Below are 12,016 nucleotides of genomic sequence, written 5' to 3'. Positions count from 1 at the left end.
TGAATAGCACAAGTAATACTTTACTGACTGTAATACCCATTTTCATATTGAATTTAATAAAACTGCCATCATTGAAGTTATCTGGAACTTTGGCACAAAATGTTCAGCCTGCTGAACCAAAATGCCACAGAAACCACAAAGATTTTGCCACAGTGCCTCAGAAACTTGCAGGAGAATTTCAGTCCAGTTTGCTGCAGAGTTCGTAACAGAAGGCCTTGGCTACAAATGTACTATCATACACTACAGTGAATATTTTCTAGGAAGGTGTCTGACAGTCACTGATGCTTCCTCCCATTAATGCTCCTCCTTCAGTTTGGCTGTAATGTGTGCTGTGTCAGACTCCATACTCCAGCTCAAGCAAAACATTGCCAAAAATTATTTATTTACTTTGCCATACTTCTAATGCTTCTCTAGAGCTTGGGTCTGAAGCACAAGAATGGGTTGGTCTTCTCAAGTTAAGGCTAAACTTGCAAATTTTTCCTTGTCCATGAAGAGTAATTTGCATTTTCACAGATAGAGCTCTGTGTTGCAAACTGTGTTTGTATATAAAATCTCCCTGAATGCACTTCTGTACTTTCAAATCAGAAAACATGAGTAAGGAGAAACATTTCAAGATGGGACCAAATCTTCCACAATACCCTCCTTCCCTTGACACCAGCTACTAGGTCACTACGATGGTTGCCTATAATAGGCATGGCTGTGAGATATGGTTGATATGGATGCAACACTATGGGTGCAGGAAAATGTGTTAGTTAGAATCATGCCAAACAATGATTTGAAGGTATAATTGAGGCTATGTTGTTTATGGTTGCTCATGTCTTTGCCTTCATATTTCTCTTCTTACTCTTGATTCTAAAAACTGCCCCATTATTTTCTAAAATACCAAAAGTATTATCCTTATATTAGCCATATAACTATAAAATATTTTACAGATGTTTTGATATAGCACAAAAATCCTAGATTTAAGGAAAAGCTAGTCACTGGGCTGACTCTAGGGGAAGCAAATGTTATGTTGGAGACTGCAGTGATGAGTTTGTTTAACATGAATATTTCCAGGAATATTACTGAGATATGAATAAATGATAGACCCTTCAACCTGGTTCTGCAGTACCACGATAGGTGTAACCTTACTGGCATGGAGTTACACTGGTGAAATGGAAGGGGGAATCAGACCCCACAGCATAGCTATCCTTAAAGGCTTTCAGGTGAAGCCTCTGCTTCTGAAGATATGCCTTGCCAATGGCCAAAACTACATGGAATGAGAAGCTTTTATGTCAAGACATGAGTTTGTATAATCATTGCTGTAAAAATCAAATTAAATACTTCTGTACTTCCAAATCAGAAAATATGACTATGGCACAACAAAGAACTGCACAAGAAACATTTCCAAATGGCACTAAAATTCATATTGAAACACCCCTTAAGCTGCTAGTCAATATGGCTTCCGCTATTGTGTCAAACTTCCCCAGTCTGTCACTTTGCTAGAAATAAGGAAAAACCTCATCTGAACTAGATCTCACTGTCTGCTTGAAATAGACTCCACTTGTGGTCTTGGAAACAACTAATCAATAAACACTTTAAGATCAAGAATTTATTTCCCGTCACTGTCATACCTTCTATGTAACTGGCATGAAACACTAGAAACCTTCTCTTCTTGTGTACTCAGTAGAAGTCCCCTTTCCACTAAAGTTAGCATTTAGTTCAATACATCCTATTTTGATCTCTTATGATGGAAATATAGCACGGACCATTGGTTATATTGGCTTACCACCAAGGCCCACTTGACAATGAAGTGGCAGCAACTTTGCCATCACTTCTGAAATGTTAACCTAGTAGAGAAAAAAGAATTGGTAAGCAGGCCACTCTGTGTTGGAGGATACTCAGGTTTGCACGACTGAAAGAGTGGGATACAATGTAACAACCAAACCCAGGGAGAACACGTTTCTAGCAATACCATACTTTATTTCATGATCAGTCAATCTGTACATCTTCCTCACTATCTAGTTAATCTTCTCTGAACTCTCTCCAATTTGTTAATATCTTTCTGGTCTTAATGTGGTCAGAGCTGGGGAAGAACTCCTAGTTTCCTCAAGTGATGTTATTTTTTGATTAGGTACAACAGATATTACTTTAGTAGTCTGATATTCCAAAAATATTGTGGCTGGTCTGATTTCATACTGAAATATTCTTTTTGTATCTCTTGGGAAGTGGGGGATCCCATTAAAGAGCATTAAAAAAAAAGTCTGATTCTGCCTCTGATGTAATAGTGCAGAACTTTTCCTGTGTAGAAAAAAAAAGATTAATTGTATAAATGCATAAGTAATTGAGTTGTATAAATGCACTCTGATGAGGCAAGATTTCAAAAACCATCAGCAATGGAAAGTACAGCACTATAGATCCACTGAACCATTTAACAATTGTATCCAAACCTCTGAGTACTTCTGACATTTGACCTACAATAAAGATAATTTATTTGGCCTCTTCCCCTCCACAAAGAAAACAAGCTAATGGCTTATTGTTTGATAAGTGACTTCAAAGGAAACATTTCTTATTCTTCAATAACAATATAAAATCAATTGTAGAGGTCTTTACTAAAGTGAAAGGTTGTGAAGACTGTTTCAAAAGTCCTTAGCTTAGCTCAAGAGTTTGCATAAGTAATGTGATTTTTTTCCCTTTGAAAACTGTTTTCACTGAAAGTGTGAAATCCATTCAGTTATCACAAAGAAAATAATCTAAGGTCTGATAAAATTTATGTTCTAATATAGTCAAATACCAACTATTTCCTCCTACTAAAGCCTTATTAACCAAAATGCACAATTGATGTGTTTCTACTTCTTCCCATTTGTTATTGCAATGTGATTTTGTTCAGCTTATCAAGGAATTGCTATTTTCTCTAATTTTGTCTCTTGCAACAAAACAAAAACCAAAGATTATCAACAAGCAACTCAGATGAAAAATGCTCAAAGTTGTAGAAATTAGAGTGGTTATGATGTTTGCTGGGTAACTTATTTCAGCAAAGAGCCAAAAGTGTTGACTCCAAAGTAGCAGACTCGTGTGCATATCTCTGATGCCCTAATACTGCAAATGATAGAGAAATCCTGAGATCTAATTTTAAAACACAAATTAAACTGGGCCTCTTTACAGAAGATAATAGTAAGGATTCCAGTCTCAAACACCGGAGTTCCTTTATAATTCTCTGAAAGAAAAACTATTTAATAGGCCCATATTTAGATTTAGTGTAAACGGGTTAAACGCCATTGAGGTCATTGTAATTGTACCCACCTACATTAAGTCTGAATTTAATCATTAACATTTTATATCAACTGCCTCAGCAACTCACAATATGAACCAAAGTTTGAAGTCTATTTTAGGAGTTATAGTAGATGGCTTGAAATTTTATAAACAAGACAATAAGGATAACACTTCCAGTCCCAAGATATTCATTCTGGAATGAAAATGCTTTCTAGGCGAGGAAGAATATGATTTTAAATTGAGAGGCAGATAAAAATTGATAGTTTGTGTTTTCTTTCAAGAACATTTACCATAGACATGTCTGCAGGATTATGTGAACAAATCTTGTACCTTAAGTGTAAAATTCTGAAGTTGAGAATGTTTGGCTTAGTCTATGAAATCTTTTATTTTGAATTGTGCCTTCACTGGTCCTAGATGCATTAGGTATGAAAGGTTGTGCAGATGACATTTATAGTTTTTTTTCATTTCAGAGTACAGTCAAAAGTGTTTTCATCTTTCAGGAAACAAATTTTATCGTGAAAGTAATCTTTGTAGGTTGGTCTTCTACTGGTGCTTCTACTGTAAAATTCTTGTAACTTCCTGACAAAAAAAAATCTTATAATAATTTGATTGTAGTTTGGGGACTAAATTTTTTAAAGGATATTGGACAAAAACAGTGCAATTTCTCTAGGTCTCTCATATGTACAGGAATGAACTGAAGTTTCTGTATTTGTTTTAGAATTTTTTTTTCATTTTATGGTAAGAATAATCCATAGTGTCATGAACTCTTCTTGACAGTACTAGAAGAGGAATCATGGCAAGAGAAGAAAGGGTGTTTACCGTTTCCATCATGTTGACTGAATTGTCTCCCAACACTTGCCTTTCAAAAGAATGCTGTTTGGCAATCAGGATCCGTTAGCCATTTTGTTTCTGTCCTATTATACATGTAATTGGAACTGTCAAATATGGTGACCAAAAATTATTAGTTTTACTATAGGAATGAAAGTAAGCTATTAAGGCCCTAATGTGAGAAAGCATATGAACGTGTGTCTAAGTCCATCCATGTACAGGAAAGCACTTAAAGCATGTGCTTAAGTGTACTTTCTTGAAGAGGAGGCTTTCCTGAATTAGGGCCTAAGGCACTGTGCAATTTCATCTGAAGATCTTAAAGCACATTCAAAATATTATAATAAATAAGAAAAAAAATGTGCAAATTGTGTGCTTGGGTTCTGTTCAATCACCAATAATATGAAACAGTTCAAAATGTAAGTGACAATTCTAAGCACTCTGTTAGTTCTGGAAGTGCAGTATGTCCTCTGAACTGGCACACATACAGACTGAGTAATGGAACAGAAACTTGTACAATGCACAATCAACCTTCCTGCAGAAAGTGTTGAAGACACCTTGAAGATGTCTCATTTCCTGCATGGAGCCAGCTCTAGCCAATGCCAATTTACACCAGCCAAGGATGTGGTACACAGTGTGAAAAAGTTTAAGGGTTGGTTGAGAGCACCTCAGAAAGATTTTTAACACATAGGTTAACTGAATGTGTGAAAAAACAAATTGGCAAAACAAGCCGTAACAATTGCTACATAGATAGATATATAGGCAATATACACAATGTCCCAAGAGAAAGTATACAGGGATAAAAATACTAAGATACTAAATAAAAGATACTAAGTTGCACACATATGTCATGGTTTTCATATACACAATATGTATGTGAAAATATATGGAGAATTTAATTGAATGTTTAAAGAAAATGTCTGTAATGAGCCCACTCATAGATTGCGAAGCCAGAAGTAACCATTGTGAATATGTAGTCTGACCTCCTGCATAACACAAGCCATAGAACTTCCCTGAATTAATTCCTGTTTGAACTAGAGGACATATTTTAGAAAAACATCCAATCTTGATTTAAAAATTGCCAGGGATGGGCAATCCACCTTGGTAAATTATTCCAACGGTTAATTACTCTCACTGTTAAAAATGTGCACCTTATTTCTTGCTGTATTTGTCTAGCTTCAATTTCATGAGTATGAGCAGACATGATTCCTCTCTTAACAAGTTCAGCCCCGATCCTGCAATTCTTTGTGCTTCAATGGACTGCTACCCCAATGATGTTGTGTTCCATGTATGTGCAGAGGTTTGCCCACAAAGAATAAATGGCAGGATGAGGGTACAGTGACCATATTTCCCAAAGGGAAAACAGGACATCATGCGGGGCTGGCCCCAGCCCTCTCTGCTCCTGCGGGGCTGGCCCGAGCTGTTCGCCCAAGCCTTCCTCCCCATACTAGACAGGGTGACCGTATTTCCCAAAGGCTGGGGCTGATGTCGCTGCTCAATTGAGCCCTGTCTTCCCCCAGTGTGAGGCTGGGGCTGGCATCGCTGCTCACTCAAGCCCTGCCTGCCCCCTGCCGGAGCCCTGTCTCCCTGCTTTGCGGGGCTGCATCGCCGCTCGCCCCCTTGCACATTCCTGCACACCCCCCCTGATCAGTTGGCAAGAGCAAATGGTACAAATGTCCACTTTTGCCAAAAAAGTCAGGATGGCAGGGACAGGGCTTAAAAAAGGGACCGTCCCAGCTGAAACGGGATGTATGGTCCTTCTAGATGAGGGCCTTACACTCAATTTTTCTTTAACTATAACTTAGTTAATTTTACACTCAGTCTTTACATGCATATTCAAGTTATAAAAGAAATGAGTAACAAATGGCACCTTCTCACTTGATATCTGCTCTCTGTGGGCCAAAATTTCAAAAAATGGCTAATTAATTCACTGAGTTTATATCTTTTGGTTAAAGATTCTCTACCACTTGTGGTTAAACCTCATATTGGTAAGATTTTTTAAAATCTATTTATTTTACTACTTCAGTTATGGAATGCTTTTCTAGCTACTCAAAAGATTAATAAAGATGATCTCTGTGTTGAAGAAGAACTGAATGAATATCTGTGATGGAGTGATTAGGCCCAGAGGCCCCTTGCTGGGGGCCTCAGTCTCTTGCCACACCTGTCCCAGAAAAGGAGCAGCAGAGGGAGTTCTCCAAGCAGCCTATAGTGGCAGCAGGGAGGCAGCCAATCAGGGCCCAGGAGGGCCATATAAAAGAAGCTGCAGAGCCAGAGACAGTCAGTTCCTTGCTGGAGTAAGAGGAGTGCAGGTGATACTCATGACTGGCCAGTAGGAACTGCAGCACCATGGACAGCTCAGTGATGGCATGCACTGGGAAAATGAGGAGTCTTTCCTAGCTGGCTGCTGGGCCTGAAGTTAGAGGAGCCCTGACGTACAGGTGAAGCTTTAGCAAAGGATGGGGCCAGGGGGAAGTGGCCCTGTGAACTAAAAGCAGTGTAGTTAAAGGGACATGGTGGCATGTGGCTGCTATTTTTAGGGTCTCTGGACTGGGACCTGGAGTAGTGGATCCCTCCCATAGGTCACTGGGGGAACTGGCCTACAATTGGACAGTGATAAACCCCAGAAGGGGAATTGAACTACTTAGTGGCCATGACAAAGCCAGAATAGACCAAGAGGGTGAAACCACTGCCTCCCATAAGGAAGCCTGATACCAGGGCTAAGACTATTTAAAGACTGCAGACACACCTGACCAGAAGGGGCACTCATTAGAGCTGGATGCCACCCTGTTACATCTATCCAATTCATTCCTTCCAGCATTGAGTATATTTACTTTTAGTGTCTGCAGCTGGTAAAAACTTTATGGCAGTAGCCCAGAGGTTTTCAAACTGGGGCATGCCCTCTTGTGGGGGAGGAGGGGAGCATGGAGGAACGTTTGGGCCAGCAATACCAGGTGGCTCAGACTGGTGACATACAGCAGGACTCAGGGATACTTGCCACCTCCACTCTCTTACTCACCTCAGTGCACCACCCAGCCTGACTACAACCAAAAATTGTAACTCAAAGGGGAGGCTCAGCTCAAAAAGTTTGAAAACTGCTGCCAAAACAGTAGCCAAATATGCTAAAAGTGTAATATTTGAACATAATCAATATTATTCGATGATGACCTACCTTTTTATTTGTGGGGTCTACTTACTACTCAAGCTGATTTGAAGTTGTTTGTATCTCAGACAAGGACCTAATGAACATTAATAACCTTTCTCCTTTTACAATAAGTGAAAGACCTACTTAGGATCCTGTTTCAATCATTTGTGTTATTTTTCTTTTAAATTAAAATTGAAAAAAATGTGTGTGGACTCAGACATATTTCCATACTAAAGAATTATCACATTTCTTCTATCATTGATGCCAAGAAAATTAGTCTTGCCCATTCTCTTTTTAATAATACTGTGATAGGACGTAAACTCCACATTGGCACTGAAAGATTAAGGGGAACTAAGGAACTCAATTAGTGTACCCACCTGGAGAATGGACCAGGACTAGTTTAGAATGAGTCCCAGCTAGGGAGAAGCTAGGTGGTTACTAGAAAGGAAAAGCTTCAGAGTGGAGGGACAAGAAAGTATGTGGGCCTTGGAAGTCTTGCCTAAAAAGATGCTCTGGTAAGGGTCAGCAGAGACATGGAGCAAGTTCCAGTGGGGAGCTCTGATAAAAGGGCAGAATCTGGACCTAAAGGGAGAGAGTCTTGGAAGATGTTCAACTGAGGAATGGAGAAGGGGAAGAGGTCAAGCCTGAGGAGGGCAGAAGTTGGTATAAGTTTATATCTGCCACTGGAATTGTTGGAGGACCCTTGTGAGCCTTGGGCCTGAAGAAGGGTGAATCTTGAGAGGCTGTGGAGCCTGAGAAGAATGCAGATACACAATGCTCCCAAGAAAAGGCTGTGGGAAAGGCCTGCTGACAGGCTGAGGCAGGATAAGCCCAAGAAGGTAGTAGAGGATGGGCCTGAATGGACAGTCCTTGGCTGCTCATTATAGAATCCCTGGGCTGGAACCCAAAAGACACTGAGGGCCTGGGTTCCCCTATCATGCACTGAGGAAGGTTGTGGAAAGTCCCTTGACATAAGGAGATATGGACTCTTGAAAGCCCGGAATCAAGAAGGTGTATGGATCATGGGGCCCTGAGTTGTGGACTAAAGACCTGATGTGAGGACACTGGATTATATTGTTGGTGGAACTTTCTGTTAAATCAGGAAGGGGCACCAGAGATTGGGGGGAAACTATAAGTAACCTGGCTGGAGGGCGGAGTTATGAGAAGAGGATGACCAGAGAAGGGCTGGAGCAGTTATCTGTGGGGGGCATTAGATGAAGAGAGCTATACCATGCCTAACCGCAATGGGGTGGCTGCCAGTAGTGAGTCCATTCTTCTACATGCACATGTTCACTTCTAAGTGAATCTCCTCTAGCTGTCAGGAGGTTTTATCGTTCCCTTTTGGAGGCTGGAATCTGTAGGGTGATCAGATATAAAGAACACAGTATAAATGCTCAGTTAGATCAGCTACTAGACCAATGGCTACCTTTTGCACCTCCGATATGTTTTATTTTATGTTATATATGGTCTCCAAATTAATAATTTTCAACATTCACAATGTATCTTTTGCAGTGAATCTAGATTCATGAACTATAAAACTGTAAAAACACATACAATAACATAAATTGCTTTAATGCTAATAATAAGAATAATTGCATAGATACTGCATTTACAATGTGGTCAAGTTATGGCTGCTATGGAACACTTACCTTTGAATTTCTTGACTTTTAGATACAATGGGAAGAAAAAGAATATTAAGGTATTTCTTGGTTTGCTTTTAAGGAGAAAAAGAAGCTGCAGTAAGCATGTAGGTAAGATACATTCTTAAGTACACGGGATCTCATAGTAAACTAAAAACAGCTTAATTTATTTCTGTATATGGCTCTCCAGATAAATGCATGTACATGAGGGTATATCATTATGGGCTTGTCTATGTTAGCAGATTTAGAACCTGTCACATATAGTCACGTACACTGGACTTAAGCATTTTCAGCACACTGATTCTGCTTACCCTGTACTCAATGGCAAATCTTCCCGTGACTTCAATAGTACAGGGTTGAGATATATGTCCTTTAGCTCTGCTCTGTCAAAGTCTTCTGGACCTGGTGCTCAAAGCACCTGACTTCCTGCTTCATTTCTAGCAACACAGCTGGTGCACCAGTGCTGAAACAGAAGCACAACATTTGCTGTTGTAGAAATAACAGAGGTCCACAACGTGACCTATGCTGAAAAAGGAAGTGGAAACTCATGGATCAAGAATGAACAGTATGCAATATTCAAACACTTATGAAGTCATTCTTTCTAAACCAAATTTCTTTAGGCTGCAGGTTTGTCATGGTGGTCATGGAAGTCACGAATTCCGCAGCAGCAGTAAAGTTTGGGTGTGGGAGGGGGCAAGGGGTTGGGGCACGAGATGGGGTGAGACAAGCTCTGGGTGGCGCTTACCTCGGAGGCTCACTGAAAGTGGCAATGTCCCCCTCGCTCAGCTGCTAGGTGGAGGCGTGGCCAAGCAGCTCTGCACACTGCCTACATCTGCAGGCACCACCCCTGCAGCTCCCATTGGCCACGGTTCCTGGCCAATGGGAGCTGCGAAGCCAGCGCTCTGGGCGGAGGCAGTGTGCAAAGCTGCCTGGCCACGCCTCTGCCTAGCAGCTGAGCGAGGGGGACATCGCTGTTTCCAGGGAGACCCCCAGGTAAGTGCTGCCCAAAGCCCATCTCATCCCATCCCATGCCCCACCCTCCTGCCCCCTCCCACACCCAAACTCTGCCGGTGCTGGATGGGAAGGTGCAGAGCCAGGGAGGGAGCCTGCTGGCCCCGCCAACCCCCCACCCCATCACCAGCGGGGGTCCCAGGCCATGCGCTTCCACCCGTGTCCCCCACCCCCAGCTGCCGAGCCACCCTCCTCCAGCACCCACGGGGGCCCCTGGACAGCCTTCCCCTCCCCCCCCCAACAAGTTTTATTCACTGATATTTTTATTAAAAGTCATGGACAGGTCACAGGCCCATGACCTGTCATGACTTTAAAAATACCCGTGACTAAAATGTAGCTTTAGTCATAAGGCCTTTGTTCTCACTAAGGACTAAGGGCCCACCTCTGTTCTCTCCTAAGTTCATGGAAATCTTCCATTACTTCACTGGTGTGTAATTAAGCATTAGAAACTTAAAAAATAAAGTTTTGCTCTTCACATAAAAATGTACATGCAAAAATACCTTAATATAATTTTTATATGGTCAGAAATCAAAAATGGTCATTTAAACATGCAAAATTAATATAGTCTTTGGGCTGCATGAGAAACTTCAACTCAAAGGGTAACATTTTGTAAAAAGTTGAAAAGATGAGCTTATAATGAAGCATTGCTTCTGTGATAGCATAATATCCTGAAGGTATTTGTCGTGTCATTGAGGATGACACATTTTCCCTCCATTGCAGCATTCCTGTAGACTGCTCCAGGAAATCAAGCTGTGACAAACATCTGGATACCTCTGGACACAAATGGCATCACATTTAAAGATGAGCAGCTGGCAACAGAAAAATCAGTGGTCCATGTAAGATTACACATTACTACATGTTCTCAGTTCAACAGGAATATGAAGAGACTGAACTGCTGACGTCAACTGAGATTTGTGTGTCAGCAAATGTTCCTTTTCATGCCACAGACCATTCAGCCATGAAAAACTTATCTGGAGAACAATCTAAGGGATAGCTGACTAATATTTTTCCATTTAAAAAAGCTGTTATGACTGCATGCTTTGAAGAGCACAAGGAAATGGGAGACAATGGCACAAAATACTGTCTGCATTGAAATGACAGGTGTATAAGCCTAATGCATTCAGAGAAATCAGACCAGCCTAATCTTAAGAAATTCATCAGGCTGGAGCTATTGAAGCAACTGAAAGAGTTATTAACACAAAGTAGAGGTTGCTTCGTTATTTGTCCAACAATGGGCCATGGATTCCTGGGATGAGATTTTCCATAAAAATGAAGCATGAGAAAACGGCAGCGCTATCTTTGTGAAACCAGAGCTCATCGTCAACACAACATGTATGATGGAGCAAAAGAGTATCGGTCTTGACCGTCAATGTGGACAATATCTACATAACATCCATTTATACGCTCCCAGGGGAGCGATTTGCCTTAGAGTCCAGGAAATTTAGGTCACAACAAAGCACACATGATCACTGGTGACTTCAATAGCCACAGCGTCACATGGGGTTATAGCGAAAACAATGAGAATCGTGACTTGGTCAAGATGTGGACCGAAGTATACCACCTAAATCGGATCCATGATTCAAACCTCTCCGGGTCCTTTAATAGCTCCCGATGGAAAGGAAGATATAATCCAGACCTTGCCTTTGTTGATAGCAACATAGAAGTTATGTGAAAAAAAAGATGTTGGAACCCATCCTGCAAATACAACCCAGACCAATTGCAATCAGTGCCACAGCAGCCATAACTCCAAATCTGACATCAATGCATAAACACATCAATTTCAAGAAAGCAAATTGGAGCGGCTTCTCTGAACACCTTGACAAAAAATGACTCGCATTGATCCAGCCTCAGAGAATTACAATCTATTTGTGAATCGTACTGCACAACACCTCCAAGAGGTATATACCTCGAGGATGTAGAACTGAGCACATAGTCGGCTTCACTCCCGTGCTAGCAGCCGAATATAAAAAATACCAACAAATGTTCCAAAGAGACCCCTTTTGGGAAGGCACTATTGTGGCAGGGACAGCCTTAACAAGCTTCAAGAAGAAAGGCAACAGAAATGGAAGGAATACATGACCCACACTAGTAGGAAAGCATGACTGACCAGTCACAAATTGAATAATGATTCAAAGAAAGTAGAGCA

General features: G+C 41.0%; 1 protein-coding gene across 1 annotated transcript in view; it reads right to left on the bottom strand.

Moving 5' to 3' along the window:
• The window catches only part of LOC141982475 (uncharacterized), a 98,910-nt gene extending 89,707 nt beyond the window's left edge, over nt 1–9,203 (bottom strand). Inside the window, exon 1 of the mRNA XM_074944597.1 lies at nt 9,171–9,203. The gene's annotated coding sequence lies outside the window, so the exon portion shown is untranslated. The remainder of the gene's footprint in view (nt 1–9,170) is intronic.
• Between the last annotated feature and the right edge of the window lie 2,813 nt (nt 9,204–12,016).

This window comes from Natator depressus, chromosome 2 (genome assembly GCF_965152275.1).
Source record: "Natator depressus isolate rNatDep1 chromosome 2, rNatDep2.hap1, whole genome shotgun sequence".
Taxonomy (NCBI): domain Eukaryota; kingdom Metazoa; phylum Chordata; order Testudines; family Cheloniidae; genus Natator; species Natator depressus.
The sequence above is the reverse complement of the archived record's forward strand: the minus strand, read 5'-3'. Positions and strand labels throughout refer to the sequence as shown.